At 36.2% G+C, this 18604-nt stretch overlaps 1 protein-coding gene across 2 annotated transcripts in view; it reads right to left on the bottom strand.

Annotated features, from left to right (window-relative positions):
- The window catches only part of LOC140848000 (serine/threonine-protein kinase TAO1-like), a 398025-nt gene that overhangs the window by 247591 nt on the left and 131830 nt on the right, over positions 1-18604 (bottom strand). The gene's annotated exons all lie outside the window — the stretch shown is intronic.

Below are 18604 nucleotides of genomic sequence, written 5' to 3'. Positions count from 1 at the left end.
TCAGAACTGAGACAAACTAACTTGTTAGTTATAAACCTCAAATTTCACTAAAGTATATAAAGTAAAATTAGCTGAAACTGAAACTTCAACTGAGGTATGGATTGTGCCAGAGAAGTGGAATGTGGAAGAACTTTGTGGCTGGTAAACATTTTAAGTGTGGACCAAACAATAGTATGCATGTGTATGTTTTCTTTTCTTCTTATAAGTTAGAGTAAGTAATGTCCAAGTCCTTGTCATTCTATTTTCCTGTGAGAAATAGGAAAGGGTATTTCCCTCGAACTACGTAAAGACATCATCACAGTGAGCATAAATGTTAACAGTGGCTAAATTGATTGAGATGTTTAGGGGCATTTTCACAAAAACCTCAAGGTCTGTATGGTTATCCTGCTTAAAAGGATTTTTTAAATCTACATAGGAATTTGGAATATTTGCATTTTTATATGTGCTAGAGAATGTAGGAAAAGGATCACCTACAATTTGTCATGTTTATCAGGGAAGCACCAAAGTGAAATTGATGTTACAGGGACATAACAGTGCAAACTAATAAACAACAGTGTTGAACAAAAATAGCTGGCATGTTGTATTGCTACTTATTTATGACAAGGGAATGAAACGGCCTTGTCACTAAATACTTAAGAAATAGACATTCAACAAAAATTCCAAATGAAGACTTGTGAATCAAGTTTTGCTTATTTGTACACTTGAGTTAACACACATCAAAGACAGAACAGAACTTACGTAGTAATTCTGGACTTCACTTATGATAAAAATATTTTAAGTGTTTTCTATATTTCCTCTTAGAAACATCTCAATTTCCATTTTTATCAATATATATATTTTTTATTGATGTTCTATATATGTATATCTCCAATATTTTGCTTTACAACCAAAAATTTGGATGCTAATGAGACAAATTAGTTTTTCTGAATATTTCAGAAATATTTGTTTTTCTGATTATATCTATACCAAAAATAATACATACAGAAAATCACTAACAAATCAAATTTCTAAAAGTTTAGCAATAAATATGCCTTTTCTAAATTCCCAATCATAACATTCACTTGACATCCAATTGTCTCACCTTATTTTCAGTCAATTGGTAAATATTCTGAGTACTCTATGAAAATGACCATGTGGATATAAATACATATTAAAAATTGTATCCTACTTTATTCCCAGCTTTTAACTATGTGCATCTTATTCCTTTTAAATCACTTTCTCTATCAAAGTACATACTGCAAACATTTTATTATTTATTCCCTACGTAAGTACTAAGCAACTGCTATAGCCCAAAATAGGTACTCAAGGTACTCAATAATTAGTTTTATAGGAAGACAAATAATTTTATAACAAGACAAATAAGTAACAGAGTTACACATACACCACTGGTATGTGTGTGAGTTTGAAGGTTCTTGTGAGCTAACACGATGATGATTTTAGCAAGTCAAAATAAAGCATATATGTTTGTTAAATAATTGTTCTACAATATATGGGTGGCAAGCTGAAACTCAGAGACTCATAGTATATTTGAATGACTAGAATATATTTAAAATAAAACTTGTAATGCTACCTTTTATTCCCAGAATTAGTGAATTAGTGGTTATTTACTTTCCAATACTTTTATCTTGTGTATTATTGTTTGAGAAATCAGATCAAAGAATATTACCTTCTTTACTTTAAAAACAATGAAATTTTGTTATTCTACTATGTCTGTATACTCTTAAATAGGCTGCTAAATTTAAGTCCCTTAATTTAAATATGATTATATACTGTTTGGTTACATGCTGTTCCATAATAAGCCAGTTGAAGACTTAATGGCTTAAAATAGGTGTTGACAGAGTACTGCCTACAGCCTGTGGCCTGGTTTTGTATGACCTGTTACATAAGAATGTATTTCAAACTTTTAAAGGGTTGCAAGAAAGGTTCCATACATATATGGATCACAAATCCTAAAATATTCAATATGTGACCCTCTGCCAAAAACAGCTGTCAACATCTGACTTAGAGCAGCCATTGTATTATAGACTGCAGTTTGGGTGGGGCTCAGCTGGATGACTTCTTTGCTGATCTGGTAGGTCTCTCACATGGCTGCAGTCATACAGGAACTGGTCTCACAGCTGAAGGTGGTTGTTTGTAAACTTGTACTTCACCAAGCAGCATTTCTTTATAGCTGGTACTTCATCATATGGACTTCTATTTACCGGGTAGCCTGGATTTCCTGCATGATGTCTTAAAGCTCCAAGAGTGAAGAAGAGTAAGCTGTCTTAATGATCTTAATGCCTGGATTCAGACCTTCCAAATGCTACTTCTTCTGCATTCTTCTTGTCAACTTAGTCACTCTAGCCTGGATTCCAGTGGAGACTCCTGAGTTCTACCTCCTGATAGAAGGAGTGTCATTTGCATGCTGCCAGGGATAGAAGTTTTGAGACCATTCATCCTCTGCCTATAACAATTTCCTTCTATATGCCAAATATACCCATTCCCTTACTAGAACACCAAAAATATCTCTTTACAGGATCAGCTTGAATTCTAAAATTCCCTAGTTAAATAAAGACCAGTGTGGGTGAGGTTCTTCTGATGTGATTTCTCAGGTTCACCTCCTTGGATAGTGTCCCTTTTGAGTGAAGATCTCAGAAATACAAACAATTTTTTTTACCCCATTCTCTCAACATACAACAGTGAGTAGGGGCAGAGAATCTATAGTTGGCTCTCACTCAAATAAGGGGAAAGTGGTAGGAAAAGAGGAATAAATATCTCATAGCAATTTTCATATCCAGCTGAGAACATATTATCTAGTTCATTGATTAGATTTTCCAACTCCATTGACATGGCTTCCCTTAGACGTTGGTACCGTCCTCCTGGATTTTACTTTGCCCTCTAAGTTAACCTCACTTTTATATAAAAAATTACTTATGTTTGCAGTTTAGTAGCACTTTCAGCCTGCATCCTGCTAACAGATTTTGAGGGCCCAAGGAGGTCTTTGGAGGTCTTTTCATTATGAATCATGACTGTTCCATTCAGTCCAACATGATACAATTCCTTTGGATTTTTATGTATCAAATTATAATAAATTCCTTTAGGTTAAAAAAAATACCTCTCATATTTCTTTCAAAGTCATACTCTTTACCTTGGATCTTCTGTGAGGCTTCTGAGGTAATATGACCTTAATATTCTTGAAAACCTTATTTTTGACCTAGAGCCCTTTTTTCCTAGGTGAAAATGCCTAGTACTAACAAATGATATTTTTCTAAGGCTTAACAAAAGGGTTTGCACTAATCGTAGGCATAAGATTTACACTGAGGTCAGGTTTTACTGGCATTGGCCTAAATTTGACCTTTACTCTGAGGGTATTTCCTACTTTATTTCTTTTTGGCCTTCTAGAAAAACAGAACAACCCAGTTTTATTTTTGAAGCCAAAGCATTCTTACTTCTTTATGTTTCACTAAATTATCCTGCCAAATTGAGTTCTACTTTTAGCTCATCTGGCTTCTCCTGTACTTCACTGATCGGTTTTTTTTTTCCTAAATCAAACCAAAAAAACAAAAAACAAAAACAGTTCACACTATGAAAATTCTGCCTAGAAATCTCTTTAGCCAGACCAGCAACATCTTTAGGTACACATTCAATCTTTTGTGATGGCTGGGTTAACTGTTTTGTTAATTATTTTGCTTTTATTTAACTAAGACCCCTTCTTTCCCAGCTCGAGTAATAATTTCCTTCCTTTCTTCAAGCTAATAGTCTCTCAAGGTGCTTCCAGCTTCTACTCACCACATAGTCCCAAAAAATGAATGGCATACATTTTATGTTTTTTTGCAACTATAAAATGACACTTCTATATAACAAATTCTATTTTTACTTCAATACTGTCAAATAACAAATATCTTCAAACTTTGGTGGCCTAACCAACAACCATTATATTTTATCTCATGGTTCTGTAGGTTGGCCAGAACAGAGCTGAAAGGCTGTTTCACAGATCTAGCATGAGGTCTCTCATATAGATACAGTCGGATGGTTATGGGCATGTTTCCTGGGTCTGGATGTTTGGTGCTTCTGTACTACTCTATGTGCCTTCTGTGTTGTGTTTAAACTTCCAAATTCTCTTCATGTGGCTCTCTCTAGCAGGCTAACTTGGGAGTTCTTACATGGCACCTTGGGGCTCTGTGACAGAGGCTGCTAAGTCTTCTCAATGCCTGGGCTTAGAAGCCCCCAAACCTCACTTTGTCCACATTCTATTGACAAAGCAGTCACAGGACTCACTCAGATTCAAGGGAGGAGAAGCATTCTCACTCCTGATGGCAGGTAACAAAAGCACATGTAGGGACTGATAGGTAGGTTTCACACTATCTTTGGAAACTAACACATATAAGGGGTGTGTGTGTAAGATTCTTTGTATTTGAAAACAAATCAAATTGTTGAAGCCAGGCTTATAAACTATTGTCTTTTTTGCCTTTCCATTTTGAAGAATAAAAGAGATGCTGGTTCACCCATCTCCTCCACCCCCAAATAAAATGGTTACAAGAAATAAAATGAGGTAATGTATAAACTAGAATACGTTTTGTCAGTTTGTACAATTTTTGGAGATCACTTTTATTAATCTAATTGGAAGACCTGTCATTTAGAAATTTGTGGTAACACTGGAGTTGATAACAGGATTTGCAATATATCCTATCTCTTTTCTAAGAGAAGTGTGTGCTAGGTAAACGATATAAATTTGCCTTGGAAAGATGCAACCCCAAAAGCTGGAAAACAAGCAAGACCACTGAATATCACAAATGATATAAACAGTAGAGCTGACATTTCTGGAGGATTTAATGTCTCAGAAATAGCAACATCATAGTATGTACAGCCTAAATCCTGGTCCCTCATCCTGGTTACACAAATTAGACACAGAGTATGTCCAGTAAGCTTCTAACACTGTGTAAATGGGCTATTATGGCTCATACAAATAACAATCATAATTATCCTTTTGAATAAATCATTATTTGGTTAACTGTTCATATTTGAGAAACATTCTACCAGTGAAATTTGATGTGCAGTTACTTCATCTCTCTTATAGTAAAAACAACACTTTGTTTTTCTTTGGACAGTTACATTTGTATAATTTTGTGAAAGTTTTGAAAAAGAATAGACAAATTGTTGAGAGTATACTTATTTTCTATGTTTCTTTAGGGAAAGAAGTTCAGTTTTCCATCTAATATTTTTAGCCATGCTGATGTCTCACATACAAATGTTACTCAGATAATACTGTCGTATCATATACTATTACTGAGGTGCTGGTTTCAACAGAAAGTAAATTATGAGTTCTCAGAATTTGAGTTTATGCCCAAATTAGGTTTACACAACTGCATATGAAAATTATTCATGTCAACTGCCAACTCAAGGTTACTGTGACCTTTTGAAACTTGCCAAATTATTAAATTGAATATTCTCATATCCCCTCACTGTAGTGAAAACACCTGAACAGTGATTTTATACTTAGGCAGTATTTCATATACATTACCATTTTTAAAGTAAAAATATGTGAATTTACTTTAAAAGTTGAACAAAATACCTATTTTAATGTAACCTCCCCTTGGGTAATTACCTTATGAAGACTGTGCATATATTTTTCAGTTCTTCTCATTTATCATGCTGCATATTTGTATGGATCCTAAAAGACATGGGAACTCACTCATTAAAGTCCCTGCAAGCTGTTAGTGTTAGTCTATGTGAAATTTATACTCCTTGCATGGAATTGATCACTGATTATATCAAATCTCTTTGGACTCGGGTAGACCCACTTTAGAACAGTAACCATTCTGTACTTTCTAAACAACTGCATTTTGGTTCAATATGTAAATTGAGCTTCAGAGACATATTTTTCTGAACTCCAATGTGTAGTAGTGTAGCCACATAGTAAACTTTGGAATATCATACCAGCAAATTGGTTTCTGAGCAACAATAGAGCAAATGGTGACTCAAAGGAGACAAACAGATGGTGAATAATTCAAAGACTCAAAATATTCCAAACTTTGAAAAATAGTAGTAATAAATCACAAGCACAATATGGAAAGGGCTGGGGGCTCATGTGTACTTTTACGCCATAGTTCAAATAGCTTTATATGTGAAGAAACCAAATTTAATACAGATAGCTGCCTTAGTCATTAAAATTACCGGTTATTTAAATACCTCTTTAGTCTCGCGGAAGGTCAATATATTTCCAGTATGTTGACAAATACCTATGGCTTATGATTTCATGTTTCCCTCTGGTTCCAACCTTACTGCTACTGAATATTCCCTCTTACTCATCACTGCCATATCTTAGTTCCCTGCCCAACACTAACTGAAATACGGAGCATGACAATTTTTCCCTTGCTATCTTTTATAAACCAACTAAACAATATAGGCATATTTAGATAGCAAAAGGTACTCCAAATCTATGGGAAAATTGTTAGCATTGCAACACACATCACAGATATGGTAAAGCTAAATGTTTGATTTCTCTTAAGCTTTACTTGTTTACACACCTTGAAAAGTTTTCCTAGGTGACACTACCAGGCATTATATCTCCACTATGATACATTTTGTATTAACCTATTTTAATCTGCTCCTAACATTTAATATTCCTAAGCAATTTAGATGTATAAAGGAAGTGAGATAGCTTTTAAAAAGTGGGTAAAAATGTCAAAGCAATCTTGAGAAAGGAGAACAGAGCTGGAGGTATCATGCTTACGAATTTAAAACCATGCTGCTGTAAAGCTATAGTATTGTGTTGGCACAAAAACAGAAATATAGATCAATGCAACAGAATAGAGAAAAGAATATTTCGTATGAAATACGTGAAGGAGATTAAGACGTACAAACTTCCAATTATAAAATAAGTAAGTCATGGGAATGTAAGGGGTAGCCTAGGGAATGTAGTCAATAATATTGTCATAACTATGTATGGTGACAGATGGTAACTAGACTTGTTGTGGTGAGCACTTTGTAATGTATGTAAATGTTGAATCACTGTGCTGTACACCAAAGCTAACATAATATTGTATGTCAACTCCAGTTCAATTAAAAAAGAGTGGTAAAATCTGTGAAAAAATTATCCATAGGGGGATGATAGCATTTGGACAAGAGTTGTAGGGGTGTTCTTTGCTGAAATAATGATGATTTAACCTATTTAAAATATTAAAATAATAAAATTGAAAATTGATGATACATAACTACCATTAGATTTTAGTGTATTCCTTCCTACTTATTTCATATATACTAAATGTTTCTTCATCCATAGGAAACCTCACCTCACATTACAGCTTTCTTTTTAATAATGATTTTTACTGGCATATTTGACACTATGGAGGACAAGAACAACATATTAACGTGTAAAGATAACATTTAGTGGACCTAAATGCAAGATAATATGAAGAGACTTGGTGAAAGGAGTACGCTCACAGTAGATGTGTCAGGAAGGAAAGGACTGGGCTCGGAGTCACAGGGAAGTCAGATAGAGTCAGGCGAGAGACCAAAGTCAAGAGCAAAGTACGTTTTAATGCACTCTGCATAGAGTCAGAGTGGGCCTAAGATAAAACAGGCATAGCTTTTGGAAAACACTCAACTAACTCTCAAACAATAAACAGAGGTGAACTTCTTCAACTAAAACGGGCACCTATAAAAAGCTACTAGACATGGGAAGGTGAAAGAAAAATGCTTTCTCCCTAAAATCAGGAGTGAGGAAAAACACTCTTGCTCACCACTTGTACTCAGTATGGTACATGAACTTCTAGCCAGTGCAATCAGCCAACCAGGCAAGATAAAGAGAGAAAAGGTACCTGGTTTTGCAACTTTATTCACAAGCAATATGGAAATGTATCAAAATCCTAAGAATTATTCACACACACATACACAATCTATGAAAGCTAATGAGCTTAGCAAGGATTTAGAACAAAGATCAACATACAAAAATCAAATCTATTTCCACATACTAGTGAAATTAAAAGAGCAAGTAAATACAAATAGCATCAAAAAGAATAAAGTACTTAGAAACGTTCTTTGACAAAAGTACCAGAATTACAGAAAAACCACATATTTTCCTGAAAATTTAAAGATCTAATTAACAAAGTATATTATATGCATGCACTCAAAAGCTCATTATCATTATGTCTATTCTTAATCTACAGATTTAACTTGTGCAGTCTCTATCAAAACCTAAGCATTTTCAAATGTTACATTTTATATATATATATTTTTTATATATATATATATATAAACAAAGGACAGAGAACATTTTTTTAAGTATTAAAAAAAAGAATACTGACTTTTACACTGCTTGACTTCAGAAGTTAACATAAAGAAGAATGACATTAGCAATAACAGTCGGTAGCTTCCAAGACTCATCTCTCCACAAAAATGGGGGAAAAAAATGTGCAAAATGTGTCAGAATCACCATGTAGCTCTGGAAAATAGGCTTACAGTAGTGAACGCTAAGTCAAGGCAAAGCTACCTTAAAATGGTAAAAGAGCTTTGCAGCATTTTCCCTATTCTCCGCCACCACACCTCCGACTCACCAGCAGTCTTGAAGACGGCAGTCCAGGTTCCCGGGACACAACCGCGGTTCCATCCAGACAGAGCGGCCGACCTCCTCAAGAAACCGGTCCCGTTTAACATAGGCCTCGGCCGCCAAAAGAACGGATACAAGGTACTTCGCTGGGTTACAACCAAATTGGATTCTGTCAGGGCGGTAAGGGAGCCAAGGCTCAGGGCTCTCAAGACAAATGAAAAAACTCTCTGCTGCCCCGGACAAAAGATTTCAGTTGAGGTAAAAAGTAAACATGAGAGAGTCCGGGAGGGGAAGCCGAGGAGAGACGCTCGTCGGGAGCGGTGGCGTACTGAAAGCTTCCAGAATGGACTCGGGAATGCGTCACGGCGTATTTAAAAGCCGTGCGTACGCATGCTCAGAAAAGACAGCGCCCGCATGGGGCTTTTCCCTCAGGCGAGGCTTTTCCCTCAGGCGGCTCTCGAGGCTCACCAACCGGGACATGCGCGCTAAAGTGGAGCAGTAGAAAGCTTAGCTAAACGTCAGAAGAGGCACCTAGCACAGAGCCAGCTGAAATGGTATGTGATTTCTTACTTATCTCTTTTGTTTTGTTTTTCTTTTGCTTCAGGCCTTTAAGGAAACCTCTATCAACATGGTGTCCTGACCCTGTTGCAGAGCCTTCTTTAATTGCAGGCTTCTCTCAAAATCGTTGCTTTTAGACCAATCTGTAAATGGGCCAGAATAGCACACCTGAAATGACGTATATGTTATTAGACTAAAATAACAGTTTCTTTCCTCAAGGGAGGCCTTAACTCTATTCATTCATGTGATTCTGAATCTGATCATTGGCTCAAGTTTTGGACTTGATTGAGGGGCTGTGACTATATTTTTTTGATAATTCAAGTTAGAATTCTGTTAGAACTGAACTTAGAACTCTTCCACTTACATAGATTAAGTAAGAATTTAATACACTGAGCATCTGTTTTCTAGGTGCATCGTGATAACTTAGCCAATACCATAGTTCTCTGCAAGTCAGAGTGTTCTGATTACTGCATTGGTTGTCTGTAGCCTGTTAGCATTCACCTTGTCAACTTGTTTTGACAATTAAGTGCCATAGCGAGGACACTGGTCTCTGGGCTTCCATTATTACCATTACATTTTAGGGGTCACAGTTTGATGGTAGCAGTTCCTACTCTACTTTCTGGCCTACCAGAAGCTACTACCACAGAAATTTTCAAGAATACTGGGACTTCCCTTCAGGTACATTTCTCATAGTCAAGGTGAAAGGTTTGTGCTTTGGACCCTCCAGGGGAAATTGAGAATATCTATATGCTAAGTACACTCTAACATTACAATATCCCTAGTCCTTGATTACCTGCCTCTACTTTATGCCAAGCCAAAGTTGTAGCATATTAACTTCATTTAAAATAGGCCATATTGTTGCCCTCTCAAACATATCAAGTTAAAACATCAAATCCAGGATCTCTCCTTAGTGGCCAATATGAATAAATTCAGGTCGAACCCTATGTTCTTTCCATGATGATTCCACACCCATGTGACCTAGTCCACCCATATTCACCAGATTTTATTCTACATAAATTGTTTTAAAAAATCAGTTATTTGGGTGTGTAGTGCCCTTCACGGGTCAAACTTTGTACCTCACCCTTTGGAACATGCTGGAATTTGAGTCTAATTTTAGTCTTACAGCAAAGAGAGATTATTATAGGTTCTTCATGCAAAAAATGGTTAATCTTTTGTAGGGGAACAATAGGTGCTTCTATAGCAAAGAAGACTGAGCATAATTGATAAGTTCAATGTCTTCAGTTTTACTGGGATCTTTCCATATCTCCTATTCAAAATTTCAGGGTCCTGTTCCTTCCTAATCAGTAACTTTGCTTTATCCTAAGATATCCTATGGAGGTGATAATTAAAGTTGTGTTGTAATTCAGCAACTTGCAGGATGAGAAGGGGTTTGGTGTTCAGAAATTTCAGTCCAGCAGTTACAGGAGATAAGGGTTGCTTTTAGGACACAAAGAGATGATTTAGGTCACTAATGAAGAGTTAGACTTGGGAATTTGAATCCCTGAGCTCCTTCTTTTCATTACCCACTCTCTCCAGCACCGTTAGGAGTAATGATCCAGTCAAATTACTCCCTAGTTTGAATAAAGTGTTCTAAGGTAGTTAATACATGATCATGCAGAACCTTGCTTTCTATAAGTACTTGATTAGGAATATCCAATGGCAATATTTTCATATCTCTGTAATCACATCATGCCATTGTGTGCCCATCAGTGCCCTTTTTACTACTACAAATATAGCCATTAGTGCCTTTAAATTTAAGCAGAGTAGAGAACCAACTCATCCCAGAACTATGCAGGAAATTTGTGTTTAAGATTTTATACTCTAGAACTATATCAGGTACCAAAATATGTATCATCCCAGGTTCACCCAAAGAAGCAGAACAAGGAGAGAATATATTAAGATATTTATTGCAGTTGATTGACTTATATGATTGTGGACATGACTAGGCCAGTGCAAAATTCCTAGTGAAGAAGGTTAGGAACTCTTGGGTATAAGCTAATGTTACTGTCCACAGACAAATAACTTCTTTGGGAAGCCTTAGCTCGGCCCTTTCAACTGATTGAATAAGACTAACAAAGATTATCTGTAATAATTCCCCTTAATAAAAGTTAATTGATTACAGACTTACAAAATACCTAGATTAGTGTTTGATTAACTAAGTGGGGACTGTAGCCTAGGTAAATTCGCATGCATGAAGGCCAGCGCATGTTTTATGTATATATACGTATTTTTTCCTTAGAATCTTAAAGGAATAAACAGAATTTTTTATTGTTAAACATACCATGTGTATGTCAAATTTATTTGTAAAATAATGGATTCCTAGCTTTTCAGATAGGGGACAAGATAAGGCTAATGCTATCCTTGTTTAAATATTACCTTACTGTTAAAATTTTAACTGATGCAACTTGAGATACCAAAATTAAGAATGGTTGTAATTAATTTGAAATTTAATGTATTATTACCTTCCCAGCATAAAGAAGGACAGTGGACAAAATGAAAAATTACCAACTGAAATTGAACGTTAGCATGTATATACCAATTATCTCATTCATTACTTTGAGAATATATCATACAGATTTTTAAAATGTACTCAATTGATCCAGCAAGTCCTTTTAGCTTAATTAGATAAACAAGATATGCCCAAATCATATGTAAAAAAGTTTTCATAGCACTAGTTGAAACCATAAACTTTGACAGAAAAATGTAATTTTTCTACTTTTGCAAATATTTACTAACTTTTATTTTTTAATCAGTGAACTTCAAAGACGTGATTTACATCTTAGGCTCCTAGAATTGAAAGACAGGAGACCTCTGTGTAATTTCTAAAAGCTTAACTTTTAAATAACAATTAAATATTAGTTAAGATCAAATTATTTACAAACATATGATCGAATGAAGTATTGTTAAAAAGCTAGTGCAAGAGAATATAATTCACAGAACACTACATAAACCACAATATTAAATAATATTAATTCATTTTTCACTACTCTCAGTTTGGATTCAGTTCAAATCATAATCCTTTCTAATTTTTCTTAATTTTTTTATTGCATTTTGGATGGCACTTTTCTTTTGAGAGAACAATTAAATAATATTGAGGCAACTCATGTGTCAAAAAATTCTTTACGGCATAGACAATTTATATAACTGACTCCAGTTTATTTGGAAAAGTATTAAATAATTCAAAACATTCCTAAAACTGACTTACTTCCAAAAGACTGTCTTGCCAACCATGGTGATTCATTGGACCACTAGCTGATCAAGAATCTGGAGCTATTAATTGCATGGTCTTGAATAATTTGCTTACTAAAAATAGGAGAAAGGCATAGAAAGACTGTCAGTGACAATTTTACTTGACATTTTTCTAATTTTCGATGAAGCATACCTACTTAAAGGGCTACTTTAATAATTTCAAAATATCATAAAAAGATACCATACCTGGAAACAAATATTTTTTTCTTACTTAAATGAATTTTATGGAAAGGCATCTGATTACCCAGTAACGGTAACCTTTGCTCAGTCCCATTTTTCCCCCTAAAATATTACCTTTACTGTTCTATTTAGAAATTATTATAGTCTCATTTCTATAATAAATATAATTTTACTTTATAAACTGAACAAATGACTAAAGATTTTTAAATTAAAATCTTTCTTAGTCTATGTTACCCATCATTTTGAGAGATGGAAGATGGCAGATGTGTAATTGGTAATAACACATCAAATGAAAGATTCGTGTCTGCTATGAATATTTAACACTAAAGGCTAGAACACCTTTTCAGGAATATTTGTTAGTTACAAAGTTCATAATGAAGAACGTTTTAATTTTTACAGGTGGGAAATCGTGACAGTACTAATAAGTAAATTAGGATAGACGTTACCTTCTGCAGTAATTTGACACATAGATATGGCAGATCCAGAAAAGTACAAAAAATTCAATAAAAATAAGATCCCAAGATCACATTCTAATATTATAAAAAATTGTAATACTAAACCTGCATTTTGGAAGTATAATATGTTCATGAAATTATATAAATATTATACCATTTAAGGATAATTTGACTGAAAAGTTTTGAAAAATAGCATAAAGTTACACCTGAGGTTACATTTAAAACTATGTTATTGTCATTATTTTGAGTTCTTATATGAACAGTTCATATGTTAGCATAATCAAATTTTCAAATGCTATGTTATCAAAGACCAAAAAGTACAGAGGATATGAAAAAAATTAAAACGAGAGTCCTTCTGTAGTATTCACTAATAATGTTATGAAAGCAATGAATTTATACTAATTTTTTTAGCATAATCCACTGCAGGGCAAACAAATAGCATGACATAGGTATTTAATAAAAATTTACAAAATGTCTGAATTAAACACTAATTCAGAGAGATTTTTTTCCCCAATTGGATTTGGACTAAATGACAGAAATAATTTTGCAAACCCATTTTCATTCATTCTTAAATTATGTTATTTAAAATTTACTTATTAAGCATGATATATGAATTCTGTTTTGAGCCAGAACATTGGGATTAAACACTGAATAGAATATAATCGCTTACTATCAAAAATAACCCAGATGTTAATGGGGATGGAGATGTATTCATTTGTAACAAATTGCCACAAACTTGGCGGGTTAAAACAGCAGAAATTTATTTTCTTACAAATCAGGAGGCCAGAAGTTAAGGGGTCAGAAAGGCCACACTCCCTCTGTAGGTTCAGAGAGAATCTGTTCCTTGCTTCTTCTAGCTTCTGGTCGATGTCAGCAATTCTTAGCTTGTGACTACTTCAATCCAGTCTCTGCTTCCACCTTCACATCTTCTTTGCTGTGCACCTAATCTCCCTCGGCCTCTCTCTTGCACGGAATTTGTGATGGCATTTAAATTCCAACCTGATAAATCAGAAATATCTCCTCGTCTCAAGATTCTAACACAATCACATCTATAAATATCCTTTCTCTGAATAAGGTAACATAGGTGCTAATACTGTAGGTAAACATAATTCACAACTGCAATATAGATACGAAATAAAGGTTTTGTTGACACCACAAGGATGATAAAAATATGGAATGGCTTATGATTTTGCGTGAGTTGGTCATAGATCATAGTTTTTTAAAATGTCAGAATTGGGTTGAAATACCAGTTCATACTGTGTGTGAAACTTTGGACATGTTACATAATCCCTCTGAGTCTTGTTTTCTGAATTGAAGTAGCAATCCATGGGAAGATGATGAATACATAAGGAATAATGGTGATATTCTCCAACACAAGGAACACTAAATGTAAATGAGTTTTAGGGGAAAAGATCAAGTTCCATTCGCTTACGTTGAATTAAGACTTATTCAGTTGACATCCAAGAAGATATTTTAAATATGTAGTTAGATGTTTTAGCAAGGAGATGAAGATACAAATGTGTGGGTCTTCTGAGTATAGGTGTGAATTTAAATCAGAGGCATTTTGGTATTCTATATTAAGATGAGATGGTGAAAGTTAAGTGGCTACAGGGCCAAGCCTTGAGGGTCATTTAATAGTACAATAACAGAGCATGAGTTTACAAAGGAGAGAGAGAAGGATTGTCAAGAGAATGAAAAGAAACAAGGAATACTGAATATTGAAGGAAATAATGGGATATATTGTTTAAAGGAGGAAGTGACAAGAATTGTCTGATTATGCTTAGAAGTCAAAAGAAATTAATACTTAAGAAGGTCCACTGGATTTAGCAATATGTATGCCATTGCTCTGGTCACAAGTTAGGGAAGATGGGTGAGGAAATCAAACCAAAATATTGGAGTACTTAATAGGAGGTTAAGAAATAAGGATTGGAAACACAAAGTCCCCGTAATAATTTATGAGGAGGTCAGAAAGGCTGTGACTGTAGGGATATATGGATTTGTTTTGTATTTTATTTAAATGTTTTAAATAACAGACTTACGTGTGAAAAGAAAACATTAATGGGGGAATCAAAATGAGAGTGTATTGGTATATATAAAAATGAAAGAGCAATTGATAGTTTCTGTGAAGGGAGAGTGGAAACCTCAGGACAGGATGTTGTTTGTCCTGAAATAGGTGATAAGCCATCCCTTTATTTCAACTAGAAGGTAATAAAACAGTCTACAGGCAGACACACATTATGTTTGCAGTTTGGCACCAAGAATATGAGGTGTTTCTGACAGTCCCTTTTGTTTGTCCATTTTGTTTGTCCATCTACATGTTTGCTATTTTTATCTAGTGAAAGCATACAGAAGGGGTGGGAAAGGGTTAAGAAAAAAATGCTAAGGAGCAAGAAAAAGAGAAAAGGTGTGAAGTAATTTTGAAATGACCTTAACTAATATAAAAATTCAAGGTACCCTTGAAGGCCAACTGTGTAAGCAGTCTTCAGTATACGGTGTGACTTTTCCATTAGAACTCACTCCTCCAGTATATGTGATAGCAAGGATGTTTATTTTTGTGAGGTGGAAGCTCATCCAGAGAGGTAGGAAATATATTTCCAAAAATTCTGTAAATTAATTATGGAAGAGCCTGGTAAGACATTCCACTTAGAGTAATTTGATGAATTAACTGTAAAAGAATCCAACTATAGAACACAAAGTGCTGGATAAAGTAAAACACATGTCTTTTAGTTAATCTTGCAATAAAGTAAGTGAAATGATCAGGGATCAGAAGCAAAGCAGAATCAGGAGTCCAAAGTGCAAACATAATTTTGAGACTCTAGTTCATGTAAGGTCCTTTGCCAAAACCCAGTACCTCAGCATTACATTTTAGTATTCATACAGAAAAGACAAGGTCTTGGATTCACTAATTGTAGAAACTCCTTTATGAGTATGAATCTTCAATGGACAGAGCATTAGTGAAAGTGTGGGCAGGAAAATCTTGGCACCTTTGGAAGGAGAGAAAATTTTCTTAAACTCAGGGAAGTTTTCTATATTGGGAAAATACATGGTAATGAAAGGTTCTGCTACAAACCCATAATTTCTATGCTGCAATCACACTGGTGTAGGTTTAATATTATACTACCCGAGTGATGTGGCGGAGAAGCTAAGTTAAAGTGGTCTCAGGTTGGTAGTAAACACATGCACCTGAATAATGCAAGAGTAAATCCTCTCTGGAAGAACACAGATCTATTCAAATCCTCATGATCCCTGACCATGACATCAAATATGAGTTTACAATAAAATATTTTTAAATGGCGGTGGTGGGGCAAGTTGATATAAACAGGAACAAACAATCATTCAGTCTGCAAGGATTTGAGAATTAGAATTTCCACATACCAATGATAGAACATAAGTATTATGTGGAAAAAAATATACAAGGTAAGTACTAATAATAAGAAAGCTAATACAGCTATTTTAGTGTGAGGTAAAACTGTGGTTAAAGGCATTGAAAGAGATATGGAGAATATTTAATGATACAGAGTTTAATGCAGTAAGAAACTACACTTAAAACTTGACAAAAAATACAATTTAAAACTTTTATAAAACATGAAAAATATCCTCAATTTATGAGACAAAACTTGGCTGATGAGTGGAAAATTGACAAATCCATCTTCATGTATGGTGATTGTGGGTAACATTGAAACATTTCCAGAATATCTCACCTGGCTTTAGTATATCTGCATATCAGTAGGCGTTCAGCGGTGGAAAGAAGTATGGCTTTAGTGCATTTGCATCTTTCCACAGGGGTGGGAAAGTTCATCTCCATATCAATGGGTGATTACCTGGGCAACAGAGGGCTTATCTGTACCTGAGAGGTGAGGGGGAGGTCCTGGTGATTCCTGCTTGAGGAGAAGAAAGACAGTTTGGGACTGCAGTTTGTGAGCTATAAACGGGGTTTAAACTTTATTTCTCCCTTTGACTGATTTTGGTTTTTAGAGGTATTATGCCCTGGGATTTCCTTTCCCCAGACTTACTATTGGCATAGTATTGGCAGGATTCCTGTGAAACCGAAATCTGTCACAGATAGTGAGTGCGACCTTTGGGATGGCCGCCCCTAGAAATGATGGGGAGAAGCGGCGCTCGCGCTGAGGGACATGTGTCTACACTCGTGTGGTCGTGGATGCGTCACCACCACCGCTGGCCACACCGACCCCGGCCCGTGGCCCAAGCGTAAGGCTACTGCTTCTGCCAACTGCTGCTGCTCTTGCTGCCAGCTGGAGCCTAGCCAAAACCATAAAATTTTTTTTTTTATCAGGCCTCAAAGGTATCCTGTGAAGCTGTGGGGACGAGGCATTCCAGGGCCTGTGAGCAGAGGTGCAGGGGCCAGAGAGCACAGAGCCCGATGGGGTGGAGACCTGGAGCAACGCCAGGATTGGGGACTCCAGAGAAGTCCTGATGCAGAAGCCCTACTTCTTTCTGTCAACTGTGGTCAACTGTTGAGAGGCTAGGAGCAGAACAGCAGGACCCCAGTTTCGCTAGAAGAAAACTACTCTGGTCTCATTTGTGTACAAGACTGACTGGGAGGAGGCTGGCAGCTCTCACAAGTTGTAACTGAGTACCTGCTGTGTCCTTACATAGCCAACTGCTGCCCTTCACACCAACCTGTCCCTTATGTCCAGTTCCACTACCCTTCACCACAGGGCTGTGAAGTCACTCATCTGAAGTCACTCATCTGGTGCACACAGATAGTGAGCAGAGAGGCACCAGTGTTTTATAACAGTTGCACTTGGAACAGTTGCTCCATGGAAAGGAACAGAGGTCCGGGTCACCTTGATAGAAAAGCAACTGGCTGCTGTGTACCATGCCTTGCTGGCTACAGAGCCCATCGCCGGAACAGCTCCGACCAGTGTAATAACCTCCTATTCCATCGCGGGGTGGGTGCAAGACTGGACACAAAGGCCACGGAGCAGTGTGGCACAGACACCTCAAAAGACAATGTGGGCCCATCAGTGGGGCTTGTCTTTCACCTTTGAAGAAGTCAGCCGAGCCCGGAAGGAGTGCCCTGCACGTTGTGCAGATCAGCACACCACCAAGAGGGGCCTAGAGCGTCTCTCTGCAGCCTATGGTCAGTTGCCGGTTACTGAGAGCAATCGAGGTACCCACTTTATTGGACATGTGTTGCAAGGATGGGTGCAGCAATTAGGAGTAAAATGGATGTGGCCCTGGACATTTCAACACATGGATTGGCAATGGCTGGCTCTTCTGGCACCTTGGGAAAAAGGCCTGAAAGCTGGCCTTCTGTGTATTCCTGTAACAATAGCAAATTGGCCCATGACAATCATGGTTATTTGCTTCTACAGCCTTTGTGTCCTGGATGCACCCCCTGGCTGCAGCTGCTGTGTGATGGCTGGAATGGATGAGCTTTGGACTTAATCTAAATGGGCCTTTGAACCTAGCTGAATCCTCTGGCTTGAGAATTGTGATTGTGTTGCTGATGTCAAGAAAATAATGTTTAAAGAGAGGTTTGACTTTGTCTTATGTTTGGTAAAACTTTTGTGAGCAATCTAGCATGATTGTTAGGAATGAGTAAACAAGTGTAGAAACGTATTTTGTGCTTAGTGAGAGATTGTGCTGTGAAGTACATTTACTTAATCTG

Source organism: Manis javanica, chromosome 2 (genome assembly GCF_040802235.1).
Source record: "Manis javanica isolate MJ-LG chromosome 2, MJ_LKY, whole genome shotgun sequence".
Taxonomy (NCBI): domain Eukaryota; kingdom Metazoa; phylum Chordata; class Mammalia; order Pholidota; family Manidae; genus Manis; species Manis javanica.
Note: the sequence above shows the minus strand (reverse complement) of the source record. Positions and strands in the feature narration are given on the sequence as shown.